This window comes from Eleginops maclovinus, chromosome 12, assembly GCF_036324505.1.
Source record: "Eleginops maclovinus isolate JMC-PN-2008 ecotype Puerto Natales chromosome 12, JC_Emac_rtc_rv5, whole genome shotgun sequence".
Taxonomy (NCBI): domain Eukaryota; kingdom Metazoa; phylum Chordata; class Actinopteri; order Perciformes; family Eleginopidae; genus Eleginops; species Eleginops maclovinus.
Window position 1 is genome coordinate 1,656,908 of NC_086360.1, and position 20,177 is coordinate 1,677,084.

The 20,177-nt window shown below is 41.9% G+C and overlaps 1 pseudogene; it reads right to left on the minus strand.

The window, feature by feature from the left end:
* Positions 1 to 330: 330 nt before the first annotated feature.
* Positions 331 to 1,404, minus strand: LOC134873266 (general transcription factor II-I repeat domain-containing protein 2B-like; annotated as a pseudogene).
* Positions 1,405 to 20,177: the final 18,773 nt, after the last annotated feature.

A 20,177-nucleotide genomic window follows, 5' to 3' on the forward strand; every position in this document is an offset into this window, starting at 1 on the left:
CAAGATTATATTGATGAAAAGGTTTCATGTCCCCATTTAGCCTACTAGGCTAGCCCTACTGACGGCCAATCCCAGTTGACATTGGGCGAGAGGCGGGGTACACCCTGGACAGGACGAGAAAAATAACAGCACAGAAATAAAAGAGAATTACAATTAAAACACTGCAAATAAAATCATTCAATAAGAGCATGAATTATAAAATCCCCAATAAAAATATTCACCTTGGGACTCATTCCTTAACAGAAGTGATGTGTAACATAATGTTTATTTAACAAATTATTTTTCAAATGTATTTTTTGCATAACACAACAGAGAAACTTACTTTTAGTTTCAGTGGGAACAGTGTTGTTGGGCTCCCTTTTTAGCCAGCGCAAAGTCTGGAGTAGTTTTGTTGTGGCGATTCTCAGGATGGATCTGTGGCTGGCCTGTTAACTTGGATCTGTGGCTGGCTTTGTTGATGTTCATGGCGCTGAACGTCTGTTCACACACGTAGGTCGAGCCGAACAACGCCAGCATCTTCTGTGCCGTCCTCCGGAGGTTTGGAAACGCGGCTTTATTAAGTGAAGCATAAAAGTCATTCAGCTTAAGAGTTGAACTTCTCTTTTAAGACGGGGTCTGACAGATAGATTAGTTCCAGCTGCAGCTCCTCTGGTGCTGTTTGAGGGTCTTGTGACAATGGACAGGCCACCAACTGAAGCGACTTGTCAATTTTTTCAAAATCAGAAAACCGACGGCAGAATTCTCCGAGTAGTGAGTCGCTGTATTTCTTCACTTTTGTGCCGGCCTCTTTCAGCGTGGCTAGTGTGGGAAAAGGAGTGAATGACTTATTTGAAATTTGCCTGGAGAATAAAGCCAGCTTGGATTTGAAGGCTTTCACGTTTGTGTACATGTCGTGCACAAACTGATCCTTCCCCTGTAGCTTCACGTTCAGCTCATTCATATGTGAAAATATGTCCACAGCAAACGCAAAGTCACGAAGCCAGTTCTTGTTGCTCAGCTCAGGAAATTCGTCGGCCTTCCCCAGTAGCTCCAGAAATGCGCCGATTTCCTCTTTGAGTTCCCACACTCGTTGAAACACTTTGCCCAAACTTAACCAGCGGACACGGGAGTGATAAAGTAGGTCCTGGTGGTCCGCATCAGTATCCTCTAGGAACGAACTGACAGTGCTGAAGTCCACTTGCGCATATAAAGTTGACAAGTTTTACAACAGTATTCACAACATGATTCAGCTGCTTTACATAGAGATTCCTGGTGGATGATGCAGTGAAGGAAAATAACATCCTGGTCAGGATTTTCATCTTTCACTTTATTCTGGATTCTCCTCAGCAGGCCAACATTTTCCCCCGTTACATTTGGAGATCCATCTGTAGTGACATTGATGAGTTTACTCCAAGGCATCTTCATATTTTCGATGACAGCAGACAACCGGTCGTAGGCTACAAGTCCTCTCCCCGTGTCTTTCCTTTCAGAGACTCCATTGTCAAAAACTACTCCGTTATTTCAAAGGTAATCCCTCGGATAAAAATGAGGAGCTGAGCAGTGTCTTTTACATCGTTGCTTTCATCCAGTGCTAATGAATATAACGTGAACGACTCTGCCTTTTTATTTAAGTCGCTGGTTATAGCTTCATCTATCAGTTCCACACGGCGAGTCACGGTCCTGCGTGATAAGCTGATTTTTTTTCAAATGTCTCAAGACACCGGCTGTCTCCACCATACCTTCTTTTAAAAGCTCGCCCTCAGTTAGAGGCTTGCTGGCTTTTGCTAATTTGAATGAAAGCATAAAACCTGCCTTGGTATTCATGAATGGCAGCTTGAGTCTGTAAATTAGCTGCCAACCTCTGCGCAGTAGCCTCCCGTTCTTTCGTTGACTGCTTGCTTGCTAGCATATTTAGCGTGCTTTGTGGCAAAGTGCCAGTTGATATTATATTCTTTGAAAACCGTGACAGTCTATTGGCATATCAGGCATACAGCAGTTATTATTTCTTTACTAGTCGTTATTCGGTGACAAATATTTCGTTGTCCACTCTTTATTAAATACTGGACATTCTCTGTCCACTTTCCTTTTCTTAGCTCCGCTCATCTTTACAGAAGGGCTGAAAGAGTAAAGCGCAAACGTGGAGTAATACGCCTCACCCCAACAAAGGTCAATGTATCTAGAGTGCGCCACCTATTGGGACACGTGAGAATTGCAGGGAAAATAAAACATCAACAAGGTTTATTAATAGAACTTCTTCAAGTTTGGCGGGCCGGATTAAAAAGTTTAACGGGCCGCATGGCCCCCAGGCCGTAGCTTGTCCATGCCTGTCCTAGACTCAACAGACAACAGCATAGGATTGAGACACAGCGACTAGTCCGTGGTAGAACCAACGAATGAACGAACGAGAGGAAAGTGAATCGACGAGTAAGGTCAGTTTGTTCGTTTCAAAGAGTGATTTGTTCGAACTGATCGTTTGCAAACGACCCATCTGTAGTCAATATAATGCTAGCAAAGCAGTGGCTGGCATTGAGGGCTTTCATGCCCCACAGATCCCCACTTCTACCATCTATTTGTACACACTACTACCCCACCAGATTACTCCATGGAGTTAATCTTGTATTTGCTTGATTACCAGCCTTTTTTAAAACCATATTGTAGTTGGCCCTGCCCGTGTTTCGTGTCGTCACCTGTCAGCTTGTTTACTCCTTTACACAGCATTAAAACTCTAAGTACCAGTTCTGGCTATACTTGACTTTAGAGCAAGCATTTACAGGACAAAAACAACAAAATGTAGGCCTATAAGGACTAGTCTTTATTTTGACCTGTTGCTTTCTTTTTTATTAGGATGCATCCTTTGCAACAAACATATTATTCCTTTAACCATAACCGCACTACTGTTGGTATTTATAGTGTAAGCAAGAACATAAATGTTGGCTGTGAACATAATCTGGGTACTGGCAAATTGGTTGTATTAGAATGTCCCTCACAGAATAATATGCAATCATTCGTACCTCGTCGTCAAGGTAAATTGATGGTCAGAGGCCTGTACGACTAAGCAGGATTTGCGGTTGGCGAGGTTAGCTACTTCAGGGTTTACTCTGGGTTTTCGGTCCTACGACGCTGGTTCACTTCTTACCGGAGTAGAGCTCCATGGTAATTTATGCTGAACACCTAACCTGCTAGAGAGCTGTTTCAAATAAGCGATCAACTCAGTGAAAGCACCGCCTGCTGACCAATCAGAGCGAAGTGTGCCGAGTTTAAAGCTATGTAGTCACATTAAAGGATGAAACACAGTTTAAACTGACATATGCAGGAAAGACGACCGTCGAAAGCATGAACATATACATTTATAGAATATCATAGCCCATCTTCAGAGCAATTTGACTATATTATATTTGCGGCAAGCACGCTTTCTTAAATGTCTGCCACAACATAAGTAACCGGAGCAAAGTAACTCAGAGCATTGCGTACAGTCCGCGGTACTGTGAGTGCAGACGCCAACATGTCACACTTATCATTAATCGCATCATCAATTAACATTATAACATATATTTTCTAATCTGTGTCATCTTCTCGAGCCGTATCTGGTCGTGCAATCCTTAAATTGTTGCATACTGTATGCAGAAGTGTTATTTAAGGTAACGCATACGTTGACGAAATTAAAGTCAGATCCGCTGGTGTCTTGGATGGGGGGGCAGTGGTATCATAAAACTGTTAATTATACATTCACATCCTTGCCATACATCGCCATATTGTCCTGTGTTTTAGTTTTTTAGCTTTGTATATTTCAATTTAAATGTAGTGTAAATACATAATTTTAATATCTTACCTACTTTTACAACTTGTTTTTCTTAGATTGTTTATGTTCGCACCAAATGTTGCTAATCCCGCCCCTTTCATGTGAACGCACTCTCAGCCGGATAGAGAAACCTTGGGTTGACTTAACGAGTTGATAACCAGAGTCGTAGGGCCGCTTAGCGAGATCGCATTTGTTAGGTTTAGTTAAGCCAGACAACTCAGAGATATCCAGGCTCTGTTGCACTGGCTTCGTAGTACAGGCCACAGGTGTGTTTAACAAAGTATTGTCTTTAATTGTAGGCCAATGACTAATCAGGCTTCTACACAGTGGTTCCTGATTGTTTGACAGGTGATTGCTGTCCAGTCAAGTTTCTTGTAGCTATTTTTCTTTTCTTTTTAAATGCTGAACTGAGTAAGGAATTACTCTGCCAAACACCTCTGAGGCAGACTGAACTCTCTTTAAGGGACTGTTGCAGAGGTTGGTTGATCAGTGAAATGCTTCACAAATACAATTAGTTAGCCATCTTCTGAATTGAAGTAATGGTTGAATCCACTATTTATGCTGGATAATATTAAATATAATGTGATATTTTGCACCATCATGAACACATGTGTAGTTCTATACAGCGAAGCCATACATTTCCAGGAGAACATATGAGGAGTGGATCAGTTTTTGTACAGACCAATAAACTCTGTAAATCAATTTTAATGTCCTTGCGTCATCTCCAAAAGTAAGCTTTCATTCTCAGTGATCCCGCATATCTCCCATCCTCCGATCTTCTTTCCAAACTAACTCTGACCACTTCTCCCTCCCTCCTTCTTCCCATCTCTTGCCTCAGCACTAGGCCTGTGTAAGTCTGCTCAAGGGGGGGGGCAGCAGTGCCAGGTCAGTCATGCGAGAGCAGTCGGAGTGCTTGTGGTCATTATCAGAGCAAAGTTCCAACGTTGCCGCACCAATTAGTTTTGACCCAGAAGGGAAAGTCTCCATCCACAGAAGATTGAGAAGGACACACACCCAGACATACATACACAAATGCAGCATCACTTTCATTTGTGTTGCAGGAGCGTACAGCGCTGTCGCAGCATCTCTCCCTCTCTTGCCCCATATTCTGCTTTCTCCGTATTTCCATCCCAACAGAAGTTTTCTGCTCAGGTGCCTCCAGACAGACAGGGCCTGTCTTCAGTGACAACCTTTATGTCAATCTGGGAGTGAGTATAGGAGGGAACACCTCACAGGCACTGGAATCAGATTTATCCAGCGCACGATAAGGAACCTAGAGGGGTGACAGTGCATCTCAAAAACTGCAAAATATATCCATTCATGCGCAGAAAACACATTGAAGGTGTTCAAGGGTTCAAGGGTTTTTATTATCATGTACACAGTAGCTACAGTGTAGTTATGGCATTGAAAATCTAAGCTCCTGAGCTCCTCCAACAATGCAGCATATTATAAAAGGACATAAGACAAAATAATAAAATAAAGATAATAAAATAAAACAAAAAAATAGTGCAAAGTGAAACAGTGTACTTTAAATTATAGTAAAATAGTACAGATATTTTGTTTAGACCAGTCTAGAAGTAGTGCAAATGAAGTATATAAATGCAGAAAAATAAATAAACACAATAAGCTAAGATATGAAGGGAATGTTGAAAGTGATCAAGTAATGCAGGATTCTATTTACATGTAAACAGAGTTAAATATACATTAACAAGATGTAAGATTTCAGATTAAATATTGTACAGTGAAGTACAATGAAATGCTTGGCTCATAACTATTAAGGTATGATCTCACATGAACTTCTGGATTTTTTTGACAAAGGCGAAATGCTGCTCATCACACTGATAGACCTGACAGACTTTTGGGACAGTTACCATCATAATTTCCTGTTAAAATGTCCCAAAAATGTATGTAATGTCTATGTAATCCAGTCATTTAAATACTTAATTACAAAAGCCAATACTAGTAATATTATCATTTTGAAAAATATATCAATAGAACAATAGTTCAGGTGAAATCAGTTTGTTCTAAAACCTTTATGCTTCTCAGACTGAAAGATACACTCTGGTTTTGTGTTGCTAGTGCACGAGGGAGATGTCACAGCAAAAGAATAAACCTTAAGTGTAAAACTGTAGACACACTGCTACGTCACCACTGACCCTAGCCCCTGCAAGGGGTCGAGTTAAGCCCGGCTTCCATAAGGGCTTATTGCAAAAAACAAAACAAAAAAGTAAATAATATAAATAAACTTGTAACCCCTAAAGTGTGTTGTGATTATGCACAACAGATTGACCCAAAACCAGGTTGTGTGTGTGCCTGCATGTAAAGTCCAGCGGTCTCTTCCTCTCTCTGCGTCCCTGCTGGCAGGCTCCTCTCTGATTTGTTAAGGTAATGATCTAATCTGCGGCCATTAGGGAGAGCAGCCTTTAGTATTTAATGTGTGGCCAGGTGGTCCAGCTGCCAAGCTGCACAAATGAAACGCCCGGGCTGCAGTAATGAGTAATGAGCTGTATTTAAAAGCTGCCATACCTGAGCCCGCTCGGCCAGGCCTCAATATGGCCAGGTTTAAATGAACAACTTGCATGCTTTTTTCAATTCCCCAGATGCTCGGATGACATGAGATGACTGGAGATGGTGCAGCTACACAAACACATGCTAAGAAACGTGAGAAAAATACTCAGACACACCTCCATTCAGAGGTCAATGAACATCCCACATGTGGGACTGTTTGGTTACTATCCAATAACGGAAATGCAAGAAAAGACACAGGTACGGATCCAGATGAAGGAAAAATAAACTAAAATCTATGATAACTGGGCAACGGATAAAGATTCTGTGGTCTGAACAGCAACTGACCGGAACGTGTAGAGAGATTTGACTCTTGTCATCAGACTGCTTTTACTTCCTTTGTCCACAGAAGATGATAATTAGGTGATACATTTATCACAGTGAACTTAATCAGGTGTGCATATCTAGTGTCTTTCTGACATATTTCATATTTACATAATTTATGACGGGTGCATATTAAAACATACCTATAAATGCATTATTAAGGTAGAGTCAAACATGGAAATACCATAAAAAAGCATTTATGATTCTCCGATAACTTCTTATCTCTCAATAGGAACAAATAATCTATAATCAGTTGCAATATTACCAATTGTGTAAGCATTAACAATTAAATGAACACCACTCACTCCATGCACAACCCAAGGGTTTTTGGGTAAATTTGAACGTTTTAGGGGACTGGATTATTTTGATTGGACAGATTTCCTATTTATTTGAAAAAAAACTGTCCACAGTAGAGGCATTTTCCTTTTGTGCTCTCTATATCCAATGGTTGCAACAATGGTAGTCAAAATCAGCACACAGAGAGTAAAAACAATTCCCCTTTTGATCCTGACAATGTCAGAAATGGATTCAGCATCCTCAATAAGCCATTCATTTTAATCAATGCACCATATGCTGATGTGCAAATTGCACAACATATGCAAGTTAGCATCCGGCAGTTTCTATGTGCTGGGGACCCCTACTATACATATCTATCATCAAACTTTAGGGTACTCCACATTTCCGGGTTCACTATGCTGGCAACTACACTATATTTGATTTTATTTGAAACAGGATACAAACCTTTTGAGTTTATAGTCATTTCAAACTGGGAGATATTCAATAAGATTATAAAATCCAGCTCTACTGTGTTTTATGCTCTCGTCTTCACTTTTGAAGCATGTTGAGTCTCATGCATCAGGAAACAGTGACTTCTGATTATCAATCTAAAGGAAATGCAGGACAGTATATATACCGGGAAGTATTAGGTCAAATGAGAACTGTCACACTTACTGTACACACACATACTGTACACACACACACACACACACACACACACACACACACACACACACACATACTGTACACACACACACACACACACACACACACACACACACACACAACCAGACCCAAGTAAATTGAGGACAGTTGCTTGACTTAGATACTTAGATGAAGCTGAACTCTAAAATAAAATGTAAAAAACATTGAGTACCGCACATGGGTTGACGTGATATGCAGTCAGGGAATATTTCCACAGTTTATATATTGCTATTTCTGAAATGAAATATTTGAAATCTGTCATAATTGTTATCTATTACATTTTCAACACAAAGCGAGCTCCGGTCAAATTTATGTAACAGTTTGACATCTTGGTAACTGTCATCAACATTTGAAACCAAACATCAGGAAAAGGCTGAAAATTAGATGTTGTATACAGGAACTGTTAAACAACACATTCCTACACACACATATATGATTCCAGATTCATTTTCATTGGATAACAGAACTAAAAACTGTCCTTCTTTGTATATGACCAGTCTGCAGTGTCAGTCCTGTGCTGTGAAAAATATGTTTTCTACATATATGTTTTAGTCATACTACTGCAATATGCAATGAAAAAAAACTGCCCCAAAAAAAAAGTATTAAATTGTGAAGATAATGTGAGGAGGGGATACTTAGATGAATTAGATCTAGCTGTGAAAACTTATTTTTAACAATATTTGACCAGAAGCAGGAAAAGTGTTTTCTAAAATCAAGTATTTCATGAAAACAAGATGATCCTCTTTTTACAAATACCACAGCAGCTTAAAAACATGGTGACATTATAAAAAATAAATAAGATGTTTTCAAGAGTCATAACAAAATGCTTGGGATGCATTGTCTAAAAACAAGACCCTTTATCTCACTGCCTTGTTACCTCATACATTATAAGGTCTTATATCAAGTGTAAACGCATATTCTGACAAGAAATGAAAGAAATATACTTTTCCCCAAACCTTTGCAGTGTCAGTCCTTTTTGTCAGAGTAAAAATTCATTTTATATTGTTCTAATGCGGGGGTCTGGGTCAGAGTTCCCTCCCATCCAGGCTACTCATCGGGGCTCATTGACCTCTACTTCCACTTCATGCGTGCGTGCGTGGCGGAGAGCTGTCATTAAGCAATGTGATTGGAATATTCAGATGACTGTTTTAATTGAAGAGAACAAGTGTTCACACATGGCGGGTCTGGCGGTGTTGTCGAGCGCCTGAGGCCAAGTCCCCGAGCGGCCCAGACCCATCTGATCACGGCTCAGTGGAGACCGCGAGCCCACCAACACTACAGCAAAACCCTGGCTGCTTTTAATGCCCCCAGGCTTTTACTGAATCACACACACACACACACACACACACACACACACACACACACACACACACACACACACACACACACACACACACACACACACACACACACACACACACACACAGAGGAAGCAGGAGAGATGGAAGGAAATAATGGAGAGATAGCATAATTTCAAACGGTGTTTGTTTACACGCACAAGAGTTACAGATTACATGTGACGAGATTACTTAATCAGAATACATAAAAAAGGTAGCTGTATTTGATTACAATTACATTAAAAAAGAAGTAATCAGATTACTGTTACATTAAAAAAATATAGCGATTACTAGCAGAATTACAGTGTTACAATACATTTTGAAATAAAGATCAATATTAAAGGTAGACATATTGAATGAATTTTCTTTATGGTTTATATTTAGGCTACTTTAATTCTTTATTTTAAATGATGTAATGCGGTAGCTGGACCCCTGATTTATTAAAAAAATAAAGCTTATGCTTCTGATTAATGTATGAAGCTTAAACAGCATTTGTAAATTAATTGCACTACATTTTTGCTATGAAATATATTTGTTTCTTCCTTTCTAAAGTTAGATTGTTACATACACTTAAGTAAAAATCATGTTTGCATTGCACTTGATATTGAGGTAATCCAAAAGTAACAGAAAGTAATCAGAATACTTTTGTATTATGATACTCAGATTAGGTTGACGATCATTTTGGCATTTAACTAGTTATTGTAATGGATAACATTTTGAAAGTTAGCCTTCCCACCTTGGTTTACAAGGTTTCAAGGTTTTATTGGTCATATGCACAGCATATACAACGTATGTGTTGGCAATGAAAATCTTATATCCCATGCTCCTCCAACAACTCAACATACATGGTGCAAATAAGATAAATAAAATAGTGCAAAAATTAGTGGTAACAACATTACAGCGTTACAGAGCAACATGAGTCAGCAGGAAATGAGCTCGGCATGTGTGTAGATGTGCAGAGCTCATGTTCACTATAAACCTTGCATTTCATTTTCACATTTTTTTCCCCTATACTTCATTATTGACTTTCTAATAAAATTACAAAAGGAAAAAGTACTATTTATTCATGTTAAAGTGATCTACTGGATATTATGATGAAATGTGGTCATTGTGCCATCAATATTATTACAATAAGAATTAGAAATGCTGCTTACACTCATGACTATTCATCGATATTAGACCTGGGCAGTTTTTGTATATAATTAACCAGAAATGACACGCAGAAAACAAAAGATCAAATGAAATAGAGCATTTAAACATTTGTAGACTTACTGAGGATCAACACAAATGTGTTCTCTGCACAAAATGTACCGCTTTATTGCTGTGAGCGTATCATAGCAGTATCACAGTCATACAGTATAATGTTGGCAATTTAAAGCATCTTCAATCTTAATCAACTCAGCTCCTTTGGATCATGGTGATTGGACATAAAGAGGACATAAAGATAAAATGCAACTTTACAAAATCAAATAAAAACATTAGATTAAAAAACTATTTCATATAAAATGAAACAAAATTAAACCCATTAAGCACAATGCTCATGTTCCAGCATTGTCAGACAGGTGGAGTAATATCTGAGCTTCAATATGAGATAAAAATGCAATGTAGCTTTACATTTGTGATAGTGTTTTAGAAGAGTGTCATGTATTGGGACGCATTATTTGTTTGTCGATATCCTATTGGCAGTGACTATAACATGCTGATATCTAGTCAATGTGTCATATTATATATTTACACTGGCTCTTTTCTTTTAATATGTAATAAGTCCATGTTATTCTGTGCCTTTCTTCTTTTCTGTTTCTCTGATCGCTTATCATATAGCTTTAATTATTGCAATAACAATGATATTGTATTGAGAATCATACCTTTGAAGACTGTTATGCGAATGATTCCCAATCGTTGTCATGTGCGTGTTAATACAGACATAGAGGAAAACCTGTATCCAGAGAGAGCCTCCACACAGATATTACCTCCCTGCTTCCCGGAAGTTTTCACTGAAAGACAACTCTAATGTTAAATTGTCAAATGTAGCATGAAAGATGTTGGCAGCGCTGCACTCAGCTTTATCTGAGCACTGTCTCATGGTCTCGTAGAAGGATTAGCAGAGTAAATATGTGAGCTACTGTTGTGCAGGGAGTTATCGTACACTGAGGCTTGTTGGTTGCCAGGAACACTACGGAGAATGAAATGGTTGAGTGATGCTGGGGTCCGCTAGCCCTTCACCCCCTCACGCCTGGTCCTCTTACCGTGCTCAGGCACCTCCTGTCCTGCCCAGATCACCCACTCCTCATCCGCATTAATTGGCTGTCAAAAATGTGCTGAATTAACGGATTAATGAGCATGGATTTGAATCCTAAGTTTGGCAAAGGGGGGATGTTTCCCTGCCGTGGCGCAGGCTCCCCCTGCCTCCCCTCTCGTGTGCGCAGGCCTGTTACAGATATGCATCCAGGACATTTGAGCGGATTGCATTTCATTAGTTTGATTTGAGCGGACAGCACTAAGCTGCTGAGGGCTCTGCGCTGACAGCTAATTACAGGAATCAGCCTTGTCCACTGATAGAGAACAATGGGCTGGGATGAGCCCGCCTCGCCAGGGGGACCGGCCCTGCATACAGGCCCAGCATCGGCTCCATATAGTCCCTAGTATGGAGAACCATTACTTGTGTTAAAGGAAATGGGAAGCCTAATTGAGTGCTACCTTCTTCCCCTGCTCCCTACTCTATTTTGAGAAAGAAAGTGAAAGAATGATAGAGAGATAGGAAAAATGGCCTTCCTAGCAAGCTGAAGTATCCCCCCCAACCACCACACACACCTCCCCACCAGCTGCACCCCCTCCTCGCCTATCCCTGCTACCCTCTAACCCACAGCATCCTCCATCTCCTCGGCCGGCCGGCCGACCGTCTGCGTGCATGGGTCTGTCCGCTTCCATAACTCTGTCCATCTTTAAATCGTCAACATTAAAACATGCCGCTCACTCATGTGAACACTTTCCCCCTTAAAAGAGAATTAAATAGATTAGCACAAACGTCAGTAAATTTAGCGGTGCATTACCCTTGCAACATTCCAAATGGCAGATCGCAGTCAGACAACAGGATTAGCTGAGTTCCTGCTCCCTGCCTGCCGTAATCTTTTGTCAGGATTCATGTTTTTCTCTCCCTCTGTTCTTCCGCTGACCACGCACAGAAAAAGTTTTATTTTATTCCACCTCTAATGATCAACTTTGTTTGTAAAGCTGAGCAAAACTACTTTGGATCTTCTCTGTTCCTTTAAGCCCCAGCACTGAGGGGAGAGGCACTTTGAGACAGGATCTCTGTCTGTGCTCTGCCTCGTTTGGGAGGCAATGATATGGCCAGTGGCTAGTGGCCAGGTGCGCTGACACAGACTATTATTTTGGGAGCACCATCTCTCAGCTTTTTGTGCCATTTTCAGGTCAGGCCTTTAGGTCATTTTACCCTACAGATTCTACCAGTCTATTTTCTGGTCGGCTGATGGAAAGTAATGACTGAGAGGATGATGGTGGTGCTGGCTGTGCCTGCATGTGACCATGTCATCTCAGCTCAGTGACAGGGCCTGCGGTGGCCAGCGTCTGCCAGGGGAGCACCGAGGAAGAGGCAGAGCCTAACGCGTGGTCCGGGGGGTCAATGTGAGGTGGCCCCTGCTCTGACTGACAGGACACCGGGGTTTGTTAGCGAGATTTGTCCCTGCCGTGGATCTCCTGTCGGCCCGGTTGTGGCACTCGTGTCAATTTGCACCCCACGCATGTCGCCAGTCTAGCTGACAGGTGAGCGGTGGTATGGCGTCCTGTCCGCCTAATTGTACCCCGCAGTCCTGCCTGTGTGTGGGTGCAGAGAGGATGGCTGGGGCCCGGGCCTGTTAGCGCCCTGCTCGCCCTGGCGGCCAGGCCCAGAGCAGCCTCCTCAGCATGGGAGTAATCCAAGGTGAGGGCCTGTCGTCGTGTCAGCTGGTTGTCTACCATCTGCAGAGAATGATGGACACACCGCCCCTCACAACACCCAGATATGTATTCTGAGCCTAACCCTGCACATGGGGGGGGGCATAGCAAGCATGCTCATGCAAACATACACAAACACCCGCACACAACACATGCAAACAATAAATCAAACCACATTTACATGAAATCCAGGGAGAGGTAGATAGATACACATGCATTTATGTCACGCATGCATGCTGTATTCTTTAGGGAATCTAAGGCTTTCAGTGGTGGGGGGAAGGGGGAGGGGTGAGTTGTAATTGTCAAATTGTCCATCTTTGAATTCCCCAAAGAACTTTGTATGTAAATATGTACAACCAAATTCTGAAGCGATTGTTTTCCAGCTACGATACTTGATAAATGGGCAAAATATAATTTCAAACTGCAGCCATCCCTCACAGAACACACAGCGTTGTCATGTAAGCTGCCCCCCCAAAATATCAAAAATAATGTGATGTGTGAGACAGACAAACAGCAAATGAAAGCGAGCATTTTATGAAACATTTCTCCAAAAGGCATCAATGATTTTAGCTTGTTTGATGTACAGTGTGCAGAGGGTGTGTGAGGTGTGTGTCTATTTGAGGGGGAGGGGGGGTGTGGGGGATAGTCAGGGAGGTGTGCCATTTCCTGGCTCATGAAGGCCTCGGTGCCAGCTGCGCGGGGCTGGTGCTGCTTCCTGGGGGCAGATGCCTGCAGTGCTGCCTCCATGATCCCAGCTCTGTTCCTGTACCAGCCCCTGCAGTCTGCTTCAGCCCCCCGGGGGGGGTGGGGGGGACGACACACACACACACACACACACACACACACACGCATAAACAGATACACCCCTCTAATGCTTGTGCGCACAGTCACACAGAGTACATACGACTGGAAGTGCAAATACACACAATTTCTCACTCTAACACACACACACACACACACACACACACACACACACACACACACACACACACACACACACACACACACACACACACACACACACACACACACACACACACACACCTCCTAGGCTCTGGAGCATTAATTAGGGAGCCTACAAGTCTGCCACACCATGGTATACCTCCATCACACGCTGGAAAACAGGCAGAGAGGATGGAAAGTAGGAACTGCACACACACGCTGCAGAGTGGAGGAGCGGGGAGGAGCGGCTGGACCCGGACGACAGAGAGAGATGAAGAAAAGAAAAGATTCCAGTCGCTTTTACACCTCTGAACATCAGCTCCTCCTCGCCTTCAACCAGCTCAGTCGCTTTCATCACCAACCCCCCCTCTCCTCTCCAGGCACGTAGTTACTGACACCACACTGGCATCCAGAGGCCCCGACTGGTACTGCAGACCCCCCACCACACCACGTTAAGGCTATTAATAGGCTCTAATTAACCACAGCAATATAACTTTGGAGATGTTGTTTGGAGCGGGGGAATGTTTGTTGTCGGTTATCTATAGAACTGGCTCCTCTCTGGGACTGGAAGAGGGGTGCAGGTCTTTATGCATTTTTAACATAATATGCACAAGCAAGCCAGGGTGTGAAAATGGCAAGCTGGATCAGTGAGGGCGTGAAGTAACCAGTAGCTGATGCTTTATTTTTACTGAGGGCATGATGTGAAAACGCCTGATCTGAGTTATTATCTGAGCATAATAATAAGAATTGCAATTGAAAACATTAAACAAGGCCGTGAGTTGGGAATGGGTGTCAGATGCCGGCTCTTCAGACTCTGCAATAATATGATTAAAGTGGACACAAAACAGCGGCAATCAGCTGATTTAAAAATGCCAGTATTTCCTTTCTATTTTTGTCACATGATATTAATGCACAATTGTCACTTCCACTGGTTGAAAGTTAATAAGCAGAGAACAACACTGTTAAATATGACCCATGTTTACATCCTTTTTTGTGAAGACAACATTTGAGTCTAAAGTAATTGCTGTGCTACATAAAATCATCAACTGAATAACAGCCAATCAGACTGAGGAAAATAACGGGCTCACCACTTTATTGTGTGCAATGATTATAAATTGGAATCTGATCTTCTTCAAATTGATTAATTGAGATTGTAAAACAACCTAAGATCTAGTTGTGCTTTAGGCTTTATATTAATAAACGTTGCTTGATAGTTGTTAATGTTAAATTACAAAATAAAGATGTTTTTTTACTCACGACACGAAAACAAATCTGCTTTTTTAGTTGCTAAAGTTAAATTAATGTGTTTGTTAATGCAACTAAAATGAAGAATGACTTAAAAGGTCTGCACCGCAACATTTCATTCTTAAAACAAATCATGTTTATTATCATATATTTTTGGATTTCAGCTTGTTGGTCTCTGCTGGTTAATTACTTAATGATCAAGCATTCAACAGCTAATAATAATAATACATAGCATTTATTAAGCGCTTTCCCAGTGCTCTGGCTTGCAGGAAGGGGAATAATTTATATCTTATTATGTTATATTTTAAAACTCTCAGTCCTGCACAACCCTCCCAAATCTACACATTGAACACAAAAGCTCTTATATCTTCACAGCATTGCACTTGTCATACCAAAACTGCACATATTTTATTGTATTATATGTAACACATACAAAGACACAGAAAAAAGAGTAAGAAGCTAAAAATAGAACTATTATAAAAACTATATTAAAAAGCTATTTTAAGGCTATTGCAACAAATATTTACAAACAATAGAATTATGTGAGGAACTGAGTACAGTAAAATATAATAAAATATGACATATACTATTTTCAAAGTGGAGAGCTGTGCAGGTTTAAAAACAGGTAGTGTGGAGCAGAAATGTGCAGCATGTTGTGCAGGATTTACAATATTAAAAAGAGTAAAAGATCTGATGTCCAGGCAGTGTACTGCACCAAATACACCAAGGCAAATTCCTCCTACATGTTAACCTACTTGGCGAAAAACCTGCTTCTGATTCTGATTTGGTCTAAGGAATGTCTGCAGCTATGTGAAGGTGTCAGCTGGGTCTCTGAAGCCTTTATCAATGGGCCGGCTCAGGAGAAGGCAGAGTGACTCTGTGGATGCTCTGCCTCTCAGTGTGAGGCTGCAGAGGGCTGTGGCTGCTGTCTGAGCGCGTGTTTCGCCCATGTGGGGCAGAAATGCTCATGGTGCACTGATTTCCGATAGGCCTTCACCTCTGCTGCTCATGGCCTGCGGCTCCTTCCTCCTTCTCCTCCTCCTCCTCTGTGCGCAATCAATTGACTGACGCCGCTGACCAGCTCCCACAGCACGCTGCCGTGGGGGGGAGTTATTAGAGACGTGTTTGTGTGTGGGGGTGTGTGTCTGCATCCTCCAGATACCTCTAGTAGAGCTGTACATGCCGTAATGTTTGAATCATCTACAAATAATCTGCAAAATACAAATACTTACAGGATAACCTGTACAGCAGACTCTCAGCAGTTACTTGTGTTTGTACAAAAATGTGTTTCCTAATATTTTGCTGACTTTTATTGTTTGAATTCAAACTCCTCTCTTATTATTGTTGGAGTATAGACAGGGTTACAGCACAGTGACACTTCTGTGTGAGGCTTCTCAATGAGGAGAATCCAGCTTACTTTCTGACCTGTAGACGAGACCATTTGAAGTCCCTAAGGAATACATTGGTTTAAGATTAAGTTTCTAGGTAATAATGACTACATCTACAGTTGGTTCATCCACAACACAGTGCATTAGTAGATTATATGATTGATGTTTAACCGTGTCATACATTGTGCACAGAAGACAACATATATAATTCATTTGATTAGGGTCTTATTGTACAAAACACAATGATGTCAAGGCAATACAGTGAAAACATCACACATGGTTCCCATTGTTGCAGAAAGAACACATTACATGAAAAATGTAATATAAAACAAGCAAAATACATCATTACAAGCAAAACAAATATACATTCACATGAAATCAATTAGATATACAGAAATTGCTTTGAATAACCAGTACCATTTATACTGTAAATACATTGTCATAGGAGCGTCACACAGATGCTTACTTATTTATGAATTTTGAATGTCCATGTTTGTACTCGTGTTTTTCTTTTAAAATGTTTTTAAATGTTTCGAGATTTGACAGAGCAGGGTGTACTTTTATTAAAGATGTGTGTGTTGTCTGTGTTTGTTTTTAGAGTGTGTCAGGATGGATCCCTTGTCTTTTTATCTGCAAACCTAACCTACCTACGGGTACAAATAAATAACATGACCCTGAACTTTGAAAATAAAATACGAATACTATAAAAAAAAAAAAAAGAATAAATCTATAATTTAACACTAGAATCCACACACACCACATTACAGAACAAACTCATATCCAACATTTTATTAAATTCAAGGTATGTAATTATTTCTTTGGAGTAAGAAATAATTACATACCTAATTGTAATAATGATATTTTGTCCACTCATCATTGGATATTATTATTTAAGTATGCACTCTGTGGATAAAAGATAATGGAAGAGGAGAAGCAGGGTGACATAGAGATTTGAATAGTAACCTCACAGAATGACCTCAGTACAGCACCGCCTGCAGGACATGTATTCAATTACTTTCCACAGCTGGATACAGCTGTCCGTAACACAGCAGGGCCTTTAGGAAGGAGAGGGCACAGGTTTATAGAGCATTATATTGCTGTGTGCGCAGCATTCAGTAGGCCAGGTTTCAGCAGAGGCTGCTGTGTACACGTACACAAGTGCAGGTGGTTACAGGTCCTTAACTACTCCACTATTGAGTGAAAACACATCATTGACTAGTTTCTAAGGATGAGTGCAAAGATTAATAGTGATAATATATCAAATATCTCCAGAGCAATTTGGTGATAAGTTTTCATTTTCCCACACTCACAGCTGCGATTCCAAAACCTCAGGAATAAAACACACGGTGGGTTTGTTCAACTGTTTTTCTGTTGAGAGGCTTCACCTCTGAGACAGGGAGGTGTAGATACCAGGTGTGTGAGGGAAAGGACCTTCCTCTGGGACCTAAGGTGCCTGCTGTCATGGCCACGGCACAGGTGTGTGTGTGTGTGTGTGTGTGTGTGTGTGTGTGTGTGTGTGTGTGTGTGTGTGTGTGTGTGTGTGTGTGTGTGTGTGTGTGTGGCCCCAACCCAGGGGAGCTGGTCAGCTGTTATTTCATGCAGGAGATTACACAGCTTAATCAGGCAGCCGGATCAGGTGCAGCTGATGCTGTACAGGCTCAACACACACACACACACACACACAGACACACACACACACACACACACACACACACACACACACACACACACACACCTCCCTTTACACCCAATTAGCCCTGATACTGGGCCCTCTATGCCTAGGGACCACAGAAATATACAGGTAAGCACAGCCGGTAGCATACAGGTAGCATAATTGTCCAGACACACATACACACACACACACACAAACTTTTTTGAACAATAAATACATATACCATCCAGTTTGGTCAATTTAAGATGTCAAGCAGGTTATATATAAACTTAACACAAAAAGTAAGGAAATTCGTGTTTGGTAGCTTATTTCATAAGCGATATATTGCCTTTAAACTCTCTGGTTCCACCCGCCTGGTCACTGCCATTGTCAAAATGGCAGTGAACATAAATATCCCCCCCCCCCTGCTGTCTGATAATTCTTCTGATCTTGTGCACTATTATAACAACACACTCCCCTGCTGTCCCACCCAGCCGGCTCCCACTAAAACCAAAACGGTCACTTTCACCCACTCCGCACCTTGATACACTGCTGAACTCCACACAATGAAATCCCCAAACGTCAACTCGAAACACTAAAAGAAAACCGGATTAACAGAACATCACCAAACATACACCGACAGCCTGAAAGAACACAAAACTGCCCTCAACAACGCCCAGTCCGCCCAACTCATTGACTCCAGCTCCTCCAACCCAAAGGCTCTATTCTCCCCCATTAACAAACTCCTGAAACCAAGTGACACCAACTCCACATCCTTTACAACCGACAAGTGCAACTCTTTAATTTTTCAATCAAAAATCAACACCCTCAACCTGACCACCTGTCCTGCCCCTTCCACCAGTGGTACCCTGTCTCAGTTCTCCCAGTCCCCCATGGAGCTCTCCAACATCATGGCAGGCATGAAAACCTCCACCTGCGTCCTGGATCTATCCCCTCCCTTCTCGTTAGGACTGTCTCCTAGCCATTTCTCCAATCACGACAGACATCATCAACTCCTCCCTCAGCTCTGATTCTGCCCCCCCCCCCCCTCACTCAAACTGGCTGCCATCACCCCCATCCTCTAAAAGCTTGGACTCAACCGAGACACCATGATCAACTTCAGGCCCATCTCCAATCTTTCCTTTCTGTCTCCATTCAACTCAGGGCCCACTTCAACGACTTGTTCGAACCCTTCGATCCGGCTTCCACTCACTCCTCAAAATCACCAACGATATCCTCCTCCGCCTCAGACTCTGGACACCTCAGCATCCTTTTCTCCTCGACCTCAGGGTCGACAATATCAACCACACCATTCTCCTCTCCCGTATGGAAACCTCCCGCAACATCACTGGCACTGCACTCTCCTGGCTACAGTCAAGACTCACAAACTGACAGAAATTCATCAACATCAACAACTGCACCTCCCCCCCTGCCCCTAAGTGTCCCCCAGGGTCCGGTGCTTGGTCCTCTCCTCTTCATCCTCTACCTCCTTCCCCCTCTGTAACATCATACGCTGCCATGGCCTCTCAACTCTCACCAACTGCCTAACTGAAATAAAATCCTGGATGCTAAACAACTTCCTCAAACTCAACTGTGATAAATCTGATATGTCATCATCGGTCCGAAATCCCTCACCAAAAACAATAACATCCTCTCCCTCACCATTGACAATTCCACTGTCTCCTTCCCCCTAACATCCCATCCTCAGAGTCATTTTGGACAGCAAATGAAAACCATATGAAGACCATATCAAGCACATCTTGAAAGCTGCCTCAAAATGATATCCTGTCCCCGCCCATCACTCTCCTTCTCTGCTGCTGAAACCCTGATCCATGCTTTCATCTGATCCAGACTAAACTACTGCAGCAGCATCCTCCATGGTACACCATCCAGACTCCTCAATAAATCCCAGTCTATCCCGAACTCTGCTGCCCGTCTCCTCACCCATGCCAGATCCTTTGACCACATCACCACTGTCCTGCAGAATCTCCACTGGCTCCCACGCATCCACTTCA